At 40.8% G+C, this 12,898-nt stretch overlaps 1 pseudogene; it reads right to left on the bottom strand.

Annotated features, from left to right (window-relative positions):
• Positions 1-2,582: 2,582 nt before the first annotated feature.
• LOC104828436 lies at positions 2,583-4,189 on the bottom strand (annotated as a pseudogene).
• Between the last annotated feature and the right edge of the window lie 8,709 nt (positions 4,190-12,898).

Raw genomic sequence — 12,898 nt, 5'->3', positions numbered from 1 at the left:
CCAAACCACTCTTTCAAAGCTTTCACTGTGTTTTCTCCTGTAGCTCTGGCAAAGGCTTTGGCCTGGACTAACCCTGACACTATCTCTACTCCAACTAACACATAATGCTTTCCTTCTGATTTTTGGAAGGGGCCAATGTAGTCCACTTGCCAAGCCTCCCACAACTCTTTCCCCTGCCTTAGGTGTAGGGAGTCACCTAAGGGGGTGTCTTTCCAAGCAGGTATGACATTGTTCACAGGCAGACACACAAGTTTTACATTCTTTCCTGGTAACAGGCCAACCTCAAGCCTGGGCCTCGCAATAGAGATCTTTGATCCCCGAATGTTTCCTCTTTACATATAGCCATTCTAACAATCACTCCCAGTCTTCTGCTATTGGGGTGTTCTGGAGGGGAGCTAATTGGGACAAGTCATCAGCTTTGCCATTCCACTAGCTAACAGGGGTGCTATCCTGTTGATGGGAAGCCACCCAGGCTACTGCGAATTTTCCTTGTCTAGCAATGGTTAGAATATCTTGTCACTTTTCTTTCTGCCATGCAGGTATCCTATTGACCTCCCACCCGTTTTGTTCCCAGAACAGAAGCCATTCAGTACAGCCTTTAAATACAGGATAGGAATCAGTATAGATATAGACAGGAGAGGCAGATTGAGCTTCATGCTGGAAAACACTCCATACTGCAACTAATTCCCCTACTCGAGCACTACCTTCCTCTTCGGTGATTATTTGTTTGTCCTCATCTATGCGGAGCACTACACCTTGATATTTCCAAGTTCTTCATTCTTGTTTAGAGGAAGCATCAGTAAACCAAACATTCTGCAATTGTTCGGAAAATGGTGTGGGGGCACTTGTATTACAGGAGGAAGTTCAGGCACTTCTCTATCTGGGCTTGTTTCCTCTTGAATGGTTAACATTTTTGCTGCCCCCTCAGACACTGTAAAAATGTCACAATGCTCTATCTGGGCATACCATTTCCTCACAGAGGCTCTCTGAGCCACCCCATCAGGGAGTGGAGTTCCTGCTAAAACTGTTTTGGTTACTCTGAACGGGCCTCTAAGCACTATAGGCTGTTGTTGAATATGCCATACAGCTTCTCTCAAGGCTAAACTGACTACAAACAAACCCTTCTCTGAAGCAGTATGTCTTTTTTATGCATCCTTAAAACTGTGAGAATAGAACCCAATAGAGTGGGTCCTTCGGGGCCCTTTTGCCATAAATGTATTGATAACCTGCTCTTGGCAAATCCCCATTCAATATGGACAGGGTCTGTGGGGTGAATAGGACTGAGAGCTTGATGGGCAGTCGCTTCAAAAACTAACAACTGCAATGCCTCTTCATGGGGCTTAGTCCATTCCCACTGAGTCCCTTTTCGCAACAAGTCATACAGGGGTCTTGCAATAATTGAAAAATCAGGGATATGTTTCCTCCAAAACACAAGTAATCCTAGTGCTTGCTGCAAATCCTTTTTTGACTCTGGCAGTTTAATCTGATTTGATTAATTTTGATTTGATTTAATTTTGATCTGATTTGATCTAATCTAATGAGGAAAGGGTGTCGGGGGGGATACATGTCATTCCTCCCTTCCACCAAATTCCTAAAAACTTTACTTAGCTCGAGGGTGTTCGTATTTTCTCTGGTGGAATTTTCAGCCCCAAGCTTTTCAAGTGAGAAATCATATTATCCTGAGTTTTCTGAACCTTTTCTGTTTCATCCCCACCCACAAGAATGTCGTCAATATACTGATAAACACTGACACCCTCCTCTGTCTGAATTACTTCTAGCTCCTGCACTAGTGCATGATGAGCTAGAGTGGGGGAGTGCTTATACCCTTGTGGGAGTCAGGTAAAAGTAAATTGCTGAGCCTCTCAAGTTAACGCAAAGCAGTCTTGATCCTCTGTTTGCAAGGGGACCATAAAAAAACACACCTTTAACATCCACTGTTGCCATAGTCGGGTGGGCTCATTCCTGGATTGTAGCTGTAAACTCAGCAATATTCTGTACCGCAGCTGTCAATGGACTGGTATTTGCATTAAGTCTGTGATAATCTACAGTCAATCTCCACATGCCATTAGGTTTTTGCACTGGCCACACCGGGGAGTTAAAAGGAGAATGGGTTGGAATCACAATACCCTGTCCCTTTAAGTCTTCTAACACAGGAGCTATTCCCTCTCTGGCCCCCAAGGGTATCGGGTAGGGCTTAACATTTGTAAGCTTTGAAGGGGCAAGCAGCAGCATGGTGGTTTGTAACAGCTGAATATCTATTGTGAGAGAGCCAAATGACCACCGTCTCCCTTTATTATCAATCCAGGTCTTTCCCTTTAAAACATCGAGTCCTAAAAGATTAAGTGGAAACTCCCACACAACCATTGTCACTGTAGTGGCATTATCTTCTCCTGGCAAACGCAAGCTGACCATTGCTAATGCCTGTGGCTGAACAATGCTGAATGCATCTGCCACAAAAAGCTGCTGTTTGGAGGGTGTAATTCCGCAGTTAGCAGCATCTTTGGTTTTAATAGCTGAAATTTGAGCTCCAGTATCTACCAAAAAAGTGACCGGGACTTGTTTTGGCCCCACAACACCTGTAATTAATAAATCACCCTGGCCGTTTTCAGTGAGCTGTCTGATATACATCCAACCTTCACCCCTCTGCTCACCACTGAAAGGCAAAGGATCCAGTTTCCCGCCAGCTTTTGGGTGGCATTTGGTTTTGATAAATCTATCAGGGAGGGTGCGCTGGGAGTAGTATTCTCAAAATCCACTTTTTTATTTGCTGATTTATCAAGCCACCCTGTTAACAATTTTTCCAATTTGTCTGTTGACAACCCATCCATTAAGTCACACCGGATCCCCTTCTGGTGTACCTGAGCCCACAGTCTATTACATCTGTTTGGGATATCTCTTCCTCCCAGTGATTTAGCAAGGGGTGTTCTCTTATCACTCCCAGGGTGCGGAACTATTTTTACTTCAGCCCGCCTCAAGCCCCTGGATTCCTTTTTGGTGGCTGAAGGGTTAACAGGACCATCCTTATGCCCGTAATTAATTAATTCCTGGGCCACTTCTCCCCTAGTCCACATTTTCTTATCTGGGGGTCATGATGCTGATCAGGTGTGAATCCTACTAAAGCAGCTGAAACACTCTCGCCCTGGGGCATCACCTATATCTTTCCTTGTAATTGTATACCAATTGGTTTCAGAGAATCAGGGAGTCCCCGTATAAAGGGAGTCATTCCCTCAGGAGCCACCAACATCATCATCGGGGACTCCTGTCTAGGCTCCAATTTTCGATCATACATCATCTGCAGACAAGCTGCCTTTTACACACTCTCCACTAATTGATCAACAGTCCCCATAATTGAGAGGGGATCCCCCCTCTCCAAGGGGTTCAAACCCCCCGCCCAATAGGCTGCCTGTTGGGTTAAAGACCGGGGGCATGGTAATCCCCATTAGCTAAAAACACTCCTGGTCCCCAATACCCTTCCTCCTCCTTTTACTTAACAGAATCTGGTCATCCCCCCCACCCCCGACAACAATACTCTTCACACATACGCCGTTTCTGACTCCTTAGGTGTTCGGCCAAACTCCTTTTTTAGTTTTGCCAACTCTGTGGCAGTGTAGGGGACCTCTTTAGTTGTAACTTGGGGGAACTGGTCCTGCTCATCATCATAAATATGTTCAGTTTTGACTAAGGGTCACAATGAAGGCAGCTCCAACTTCTCCACTTTCTCTTTTGCTGCTTGCAGGTTCTTCAAGGGGTAGCCAATTTTTGAGCTTGGAGGAATTTCCTCACGGACAGTATCTGCAAGGAGCTGCTCCTTAAGAGCAATTTGCAAATGTTTCACTTGGTTCTTTTCTGCTTCAAGTTGTGCTTTTAATCCCGCCACGTGTCGCAGAAGGGACTGAACAAGATTTTGGAGGGATTCAATAATTTGAGATTCTGAAGTGAGGTGGCAATCCCAATCCTCCACTGCTGCAGCCAGACTGGCACCGAGAATGGCAGAGACAATTGCTTTTCCTTTCCCTGACCACACTTTAACCTCTTCCTGTAAAGCGACCATCTGATCAACAATGCTCTGCAGATTATACCAATTTCCCTAAGCCCAGTCTATCCCAGGCACAGAGGGTCGCGCTTCATGTTTTTCTAAAAAATCAAACAAAACTTCATTCCCCAAAGGGGGAATTTTACTATCATTCATCTTACACAAAGCAGGGAAGCAGTCATCTCAGGAAGGCAGCACATAAAGTTTCAAAGACAACACAACACAAGCCTGCTCCCCTTACGTTCCTGAGAGGTCTCAGGTATTGGGGAAACAGTATGGCACTCTCGTCTCAAGGGATCCTGTCTGTGATGCCAATTTAAACTGGTAATATGAAAATAAGTGTAATTTTGATCTAGTACTGGAGTATGATGGAAGCTAGGTAAGTTTGATTTATCTTGTTGTCATGATTTAACCCCAGCTAACAACTAAGCACCACGCAGCTGCTCACTCGCTTCCACCCCACGCAGTGGGATGGGGGAGAAAACTAGTTGGCTGAGATAACAGTCTCATAGAATGGAAAGGAAGAAACTAGTAATGATAATACTAACAATAATAAAATAACAATTATAATAAAAAGGATTGGAATATTCAAAACAAGTGATGCACAATTGTTCATCACTCACTGACTGATGCTCAGTTAGTTCCTGAGCAGTGACCCTCTGCTCCCAGGCCAACTTCTCCCACTTTATATACTAGGCATGACATCACATGGTATGGAATACCCCTTTGGCCAGTTTGGGTCAGGTGCCCTGGCTGTGTCCCCTCCCAACTTCTTGTGCCCCTCCAGCCTTCTTGCTGGCTGGGCATGAGAAGCTGAAAAATCCTTGATGTAGTATAAGCACTGCTCAGCAACAACTGAAATCATCAGTGTGTTATCAACATTATTCTCACACTAAATTCAAAACATAGCACTATATCAGCTACTAGAAAGAAAATCTACCCTATCCTAGCCAAAACCAGGACACTTGTCAATGTCTATATGCTTTGAGAGAAGCATAGAGTGGTAAATGTAGTATTAAGCTGCTTATAAACCTGACAGGTAATGAAGTTGACTTACCAAGTGGGAGTTCTATTCAAGAAGTCATGTGATTTCTATCCTGTTAAAAACAACCACTGGAAATGTTGACATTTTTTTTAAATTTCAGTGTGGGTTGGTTGGTTTTTGTTTTGGTTTTGATTTTGTTTTTAGAATTTATTAAAAGTTACTTTTGAAAATTTGACTTTTGGTTCCTTTTTTCCTTTTCTAATCTTTTGGTTTGTCCACCTATCTGGCAGAATGAAACCTACATTGTTGGCTATGTTTCACTTCCATTAATCCTTTCTGTGTTTTTCATTTGTCATTTCTCTGCTCCAGAAACTTTCAAAATTTCCTAGCCTATGAAAATTGATGTTCTGAAAACCAGTGAGTGTTTCAGATCTGAAGGGGAGGAATGGAGGTTGCAAAATATATTTGAGAAAAAACCTCAGAACATCATTAGTTGCCTGTATAGAGTGGAAAAAGAAAAACAAGCCAAAAAAAAAAAACCCACAAATTTTCACATGTGAAATTCCAAAATCTTTAAGAATTGAAATTTACCACAAAAATATTTTCCAAGGAATACACCTATGTGCTTTCTCTGTGCCATGGAATGGAAACATATTGATGTTACAAGTATACTTACTTTTTTCACCCTTTAATGTCTGTAATGTTTTTGTTGTCCACATTGGTGTACATAACACCTATACTTGATGAATGCTGTGCATTCGTTTGTACAACAACTTCCTAATATTTTCAGCAGCAAAGAGAAAGTCAGTTTGCTTTGCTCAATGGATTCAATCATAACTTGTCCTTCAAAGAAAGAATCATCTCAGGGAGAAGAGAAATTGTGACTTGGTGCACATCATATGAGAAAGAAGATACTTTTGCCTTTGCTTTTATAGGCACTGTAGTCTATTACTTGATATAGATGCCTTATTTCACAGTGTTTTCCTCAGATTGTCTTGATTGAGTTACATTTTGTCTATTGCACATCCAGCTTACAGTTAATGGAGAGGCAATTAAAGCACATTATAAGTAACTCTTTTGGAGAACACCATACTGGGAATTTAAGATATACACCTCAGTCTGTGCATAAAGATTTGCTTCTTTTGTACACCCCTTTTCCCACCTGTGTGGAAGAACACAACTGTCAAACTGACTGTAACTAAACAATTCTTTAACAAACCAAGCACACAGAAACAACCTCAGACTTGTCTCACAAAGTTATTAGAGTGCAGCATAGGACACAGACTTGTAAGTCAAGTTCTGGACAGATACCTGTGAATAAGAGATGCCTTTGCCAATGTTTAATTTGTGCTCAAAATATCAGTAGGTGCATCACAAGCACCCTAATGGACCTAAAGAGACACAGATCAACTATGCAATACTGAAAGAAATAAAGGAAAAAAAGAAAAAAGAAAAAAGAAAAAAAAAAGAAAAAAAAAAGATAAAAGTGATATAGATAATGTGAAAGTAAAAGCATTTTAATCTACCCTGTTAACTTTTCTTTAAACAAAGACTGAAAAAAAGCAGAGATGAAGACAAGGGACTCCTCAAACTAAACAGAAGAGCAAGCTTTGGAAAAAAAATGCTGTCTCTTCATGAGGTATTCTGAAGCAAAAAAAAAACTGAAAAGAAGATTTGAAACCTAATGAAATGGCATACTTATGCCTATTACTAGATGTAAATACAAAATATTTTGCAATCTGGGATTGCCATTCTAGACAACTCATTACATATTTTTGTACTGTGCATTGCTGCTTACTAGGTATATTACAATGTGCTGGATACTTCATCCTGCAGCTGTGAAGTGTTTACCTGGTTATCCTGGCCTCCTTTGAGAATTTTACATACAAATCATGGATTAAACTTTTACGAAGACATGGTGTTAGACAGTGGACATGTGTTTTTGTTTGAAGCTATAGGCAGGAGAAAATGAAAGTAAGTTAAAAAAAATTAACAATAAACCCTTTAAAATTCTGGATGTAACATCAGCTGGAGACCCTGCAGATTGGCTTAGAAAACCTCTGAGAATATAGAATCACAGAATAGAATCAGAGAATGTTTTGGGTTGAAAGGGTTTTTAAAGATCATTTAGTTTCAACCCCCCTGCCACGGGCAGGGACACCTTCCACCCAGGTCTTCTTTTTTTTCCTTTTAAAAATGGGGGTTATGTTTCCCCTTTTCCAGTCACTGGGAGCTTCCCTGGACTGCCATGACTTCTCAATATAATGTATAGTGGCTTAGCCATTTCATCTGCCATTTCCCTCAGGACCTGTGGATGCATCTCATCTGGTCCCATGGACTTGTGCACGTTCAGTTTCCTTAGATGGTCTCAAACCTGATCTCCCACAGTGGGCAGTTGTTCATTCTCCCAGTCCCTGCCTTTTCCTTCTGTGACTTGGGCAGTGTAGTTGGAGAACTTGTCCATGAAGACTGAGGCAAAAAAGTCATTGATAACTCTGCCTTCTCCATGTCCTGGCTAACCAGGTTTCCTGTTTTCTTCCAGAGAGGGCCCACATTTTCCCTAGTCTTCCTTTTATCACTGATGTACCTATATAAGCTTTTCTTGTTGCCCTTGATGTCCCTGGCCAGATTTAATTCTGTCAGAGCTTTGGCTTTCCTAACCTGATCCCTGGCAGCTCAGACAGCTTCTCTGTATTCCTCCCACATTACCTGTTCTTGTTTCTACACTTTGTAGGCTTCCTTTTTGTTTTCTAATTTGTCCAGCAGCATCTTGTTGATCCATGCAGGCGTCCTGGCATTTTTGCCTGACTTCCTTTTTGTTGGGATGTATCACCCCTGATCTTTCAGGAGGTGACCCTTGAATATTAACCAGCTTTCTTGGACCCCTCTTCCCTCCAGGGCTGTATCCCATGGTACCCTACCAAGCAGATCCTCAAAGAGGCCAAAGTCTGATCTCTTGAAGTGCAGGGTAGTGAGCTTGCTGTGTGCTGTCCTGGCTGCTCTAAGGGTCTTGGACTCCACCTTTTCATGGTCACTGCAGCCAAGGCTGCCCTTGAGCTTCACATTCCCCACCAGCCCCTCCTTGTTGGTGAAAACAAGTTCCAGCATAGCACCTCTCCTCATTGCTTCCTTTGTCACTTGGAGAAGGAAGTTGTCATCAACATATTCCAGGAACCTCCTGGACTGCCTATGCCCTACTGTCTTGTCCCTCCAACAGATATCAAGCTGGTTGAAGTGCTCCATAAGGACCAGGGCTTGTGAATGTAAGGCTGCTCCTATCTGTCTGTAGAGGGCCTCATCTGCTCAATTTTCCTGGTCAAGTGGCCCGTAGCAGACCCCCACTATAATGTCATTTGTCCCTGCCCTTCCTTTAATCCTGACCCATAGGCTCTCGGTCAGCTCCTCATCCATCCACAGGTGGAGCTCTATGGACTCCAGCCGATTATTGACATAGAAAGCAACACCCCCACCTCGTCTCCCCTGCCTCTCCTTCCTAAAGACTCTGTATACTTCCATTCCAACACTCCAGTCATAGAAGCCATCCCACCACGTCTCCATGATGCCAATAAGATATGACAGGATTAAGAAAGGTAATGAGAAGGGGGAGGGAAAACAATGTATTATGCTGTATCTCTGCTGCCTGGCAAAAGTGAAATGCTGGAGAACATTTGTATCTCATACATACATTTCCACTATATTTTGTAAATGAAATCTTAAACATAATCCTGCAGTTGTAAAAGAAGCAAAATCTGTACTGACTTTAAGGTCTGATGCAGTGTTTCCTCTGGTAAGTAATTTATTAATTTGTATATTTTAAATCACTTCAAAAAGTCTTATTTCATTTAGCAAATATTTAAAGGAAAAGGATTTGGCCAGTAGAGGGGATGAACATGGAACATATAGAGGAGCTGAAGCAGTAATTTTGTCCCTAAACAAGACATATTATGCTAGTAGGTAAGAGTATCAGAGATAAGGCACCTGATTTCTACACTATTGGAAAATGCAAGGAAAATTTTCACTTGATGAACAAATAATGTTATTTTGAAGATTTAAGACATGCTAACTCATAAGGAAAGAAAGTTGAACTAAAAGCACAGTTCACAGTATTCATTGATGTCTGAAGGTTTTAACTGACCTTTGGTCAACCTTGAGCCTTGCTAACCTGAGGTTTTGGTAATTGGGGTTGCTGAACAACAAGAGAAAACTTAGACTCAAAAACTAACCTTAAGTGACTGAATTAGCAAAGGTTGCTCTTTTTCTTCTTCATTTCCTACCATGGACTGAGTGGAGATAGTCAGGGTATCCTTATTATGACTGGGTACATTCAGAACTACAGATACCCAGATGAGACCTGTGTATCCATTCATAAGAACAGAATTAGGAAGGTGAATAAAATGCAATAGCTACAGGAGAAAAATTTTCTTTCTTAACAGATGTACACCTAGTTCCCTCCCACCTTTCCTCCTTCAATAATTATTTCAGGTCAGAAGAAGCTTACTAAAAGTGTATTGAGAGCCATAATTTTTGTTAGTAAAGGGAGAAGAGATGGAACTTAGCTAACAATGAATTCAGGAACTAAGTGATTTATAGTTTCTTTGACTTCATAGAAATTTCTAAAGAGCTTCTTAGTGTTGATGCATACGGGACATTCCGGTTACTCCTGGTCACACATACCTGGCTTCTCTGGTGGTATGAGTGTACAAAGGTCAGACTTTACTCTTGCATTTTCTGAGATTTCTAGATTTTGTTTTCTGTCAGATTTTGAAAAAAAAAAAAAATAGGACCAATACAATATATTGGTGGCTGTACAAGACCAAAGGAAATGCCACTCAGAGGACTAATAAAGCAATTTCAACTCTTCCCCAGTATATAAAATGTTACACCATAACATATGTTCTCCTTGTAAACTGTTTTTAAAAAAACACAATTAATTTTAAAGAAATGTTCATGGATTTCATGTTCTATGAGTATATAGATAAACAATGAAAAGTATTTTAAGTGTTAGGCATTATAGCCATAGAACATGGAGAGTTTGCATACTTTCCGAGGAAGATTTGATCACGCCAAGCAGTGTTGGTTTATCATAGTATCATTTCTTCATCTATTTGTATGTCAGGGTATGCAATGCATTTGTTTGTACCAACTGCTGTTTTATGCATCCAGACTCTGAAATGGATGCCATCTCTTGGAGAATAACTAAGCAGCAGGCCAAAGAATTCCTATAACTTAGTGTTCAGCACCTTGTATCTTAGTCCTTCAGATTCCTACCTTGCTCCGCTGTGGCTTTCATGCAGAGCATTTATAACCCTCACTGTGCTATTTACTTGACCTTTTCTTTGCAATTTCCTTCTAGCTTTACACTTAAAACTTGGTCTCCCTTGATCCCTTGTCATATGATCAGGGAGCTATGGGTAGAGATGAATAAACCACGTGCATGCAGGCCATGCCTTAGATCTTCTGGACATTCCCAAATGAAGTTTCTTCCTGAGCCTCAGAATTTAATGCACCAGGCTACACAGTAAGTATCTGACTTCCAGGTGTGATTTTAGGTGTTCTTAAGGACCATTAAGTACACTGACAGTCATCTTCTGAAAATACTGAGGATTGATTTGTATGTAATTTAACTGTTTTGAATATCCAGTCTACAGGACTGTTAAGGCTGGTGTATGTAAATCCATACTCCTTCACCCCTGCAAGTGATTTGTGATTTTTGATCTGCATTTTTGTTGACACATGTGACTATTGTGAATGAAATCTTCCCTGGCAGCACTCATTTTCAGAAAAGGAAACAGACAACATTCACAAACCTGAATACACCAGCCAAGGAGGAAACCCATATTTAGGTAGGTAATTACTGTACAAGAAGACTTGTTTTCAAAGGTGGTGGTCAGGGAAATAAACAGCAGAAGCTGCTCTACCATCCTAAAATTAGGTTGGTTTTGACATGTCTTAGCAAGAATGTAACTGAGTAACTTTACGCTTTTTTTGCTGTTACTAGATCTCAGCAAAACTTAACCTTTGGCTTTGTAGGTTCTACACAAACATTTCATTCAGATTTATCCATGTAGATTTGTGCCCTCCTCATCAATTTTTGCTTTGAGTTTAAGGTTCAAACTCAGACTTTCAAAGCAAAATTGCTGTCACCTGGTTTAATGTTGAAACCTTGAAAATCTGCATATTTCACATCATGCAAAATCATAATGTGACCCACTTTCAATACAATTAATTAACTGAAAGTAAAATGTTGTTGGTTTTGTGGTCCGTCCGTCTGTGTCCCCCCCCTTGCAATATGAAGGTTATGCAGAAACTCACTCTTAATTAATCTTTAGAGCTCAGCAATATTTGGGCCATCCTCTTTTCTGGACGTCCTAACATTTTTCAGCATACAGTTAACCTTCCTCACTTTCAGTAAGGGACTTTCTTTTTCCATCCAATAATTTGAGATTACAGTAGCTGAACAGGGAAATGCTATGGGCCTCATTATTTCTTTTGACAAGCCTCATTGATTTCAGTGCTACATGACCATTAATTGCTAGCAATATCTCCTAATCCAGGTGTAATTGATTAGCAGTTAGAGCTATTTTTCTGTTTGGTTTAAGAAACTACCCATCCTCATCAGAAAACTGTGATATCATTAATTCTGCTCTGCTGCTTTAAAGGAAATTAATAATCAATTTTCCTTCAGCTCTCCTTAATTTATACTGTAATAAGGACAAAACAGTCTATTTAGAATGGCAGGGAAATTATGTGGTAAAACAGATTCTTAAGCATTAACTGGAATCTTCTCACTCATGGCACTGAGTTTTAAAAAACCAAGAAGTAAGAATCAGTGCACTTTAAATCAACTGTAGAATCAATTATGCAAAATACTGCAAGTGCCCTCCTCATTTCCAGCACACCTTTGTGACAATCGTATCGATCCTAGGGGCACATCTATAAACAAAAGGCTTTTGGGATAATTATGTTCACTTTTGACCTTTGGTGGACCAATACTAAAGATAAATCTTCCCAATTGTGAGCAATATCTAGCACAAAAACATGTCTTCAGACTCAATGCCTTAATGATATAACGGTCTTTAGCAAAACTGATTTCAGTGTGAGCATTTGGGCTGGAAACTGTACAAGATAAAGACCCTGGAACAGCTTTGCAAGCAGAGAATGGTGTCATTTTATCACTGTGTCAGCCTCATGTCTGCAACACATCAAGGACACTAGTAGTAATCTGGTGTTTATTATCTTAAGCGCTTATGCAGTAATGGCTGAGGACTGATTAAAAAATGAGGTCTTAACCCATACTACATACCATAATTTTTGTGAATAATGATTTTTTTTTTCCTCTTTGATACTTTACTGATGTCTTGTATCTATGCCAAGTCCTGCAGACCGTCCACGGAACTAGCACTTCTGTGCCTGTTTTGGTTTACACAACAGTCTGTAACCAGCAAAGCTCGGTGCTAATTAGTAAATCACATTGTTAATACCTTAAGCCCGCCTGTAGAGGGGAAAAACCGTGTGGCATGCTGCCCCCTGCTGGAGAAGAACCTGCTCACTGTCGCTGGTGCCTAACGCCAAGTGGAAGAAGATGTCACTTAAACGTGGGAAAAATAAACCACCCAGCAGTGGTAGGTATGGATTTACAATTCTGTTGGTTTTGCTGTTTTGTTTGTTTGTTTCTCTTTTGGCTTGTGCATTCTTAAACGTCTTATGAATACTTAAATTCTTAATTGCAGGGTTGGTTGATGGCATAGTTGTACGTTTGCTGGTTTCTGTAGCTGTGTGATGCAGGGTAATGTTGAAATCCAGATTTTAGCACTGAAATCATGTTCTCAATTTATTTTATGCAGTGAAATAAGAAAAACATTCCTTTTGTTTTCCCCACA

Source organism: Haliaeetus leucocephalus, unplaced genomic scaffold (genome assembly GCF_000737465.1).
Source record: "Haliaeetus leucocephalus isolate CR32 unplaced genomic scaffold, Haliaeetus_leucocephalus-4.0 Scaffold154, whole genome shotgun sequence".
NCBI classification, from domain to species: domain Eukaryota; kingdom Metazoa; phylum Chordata; class Aves; order Accipitriformes; family Accipitridae; genus Haliaeetus; species Haliaeetus leucocephalus.
This window is presented reverse-complemented; position numbering and strand designations above follow the sequence as displayed.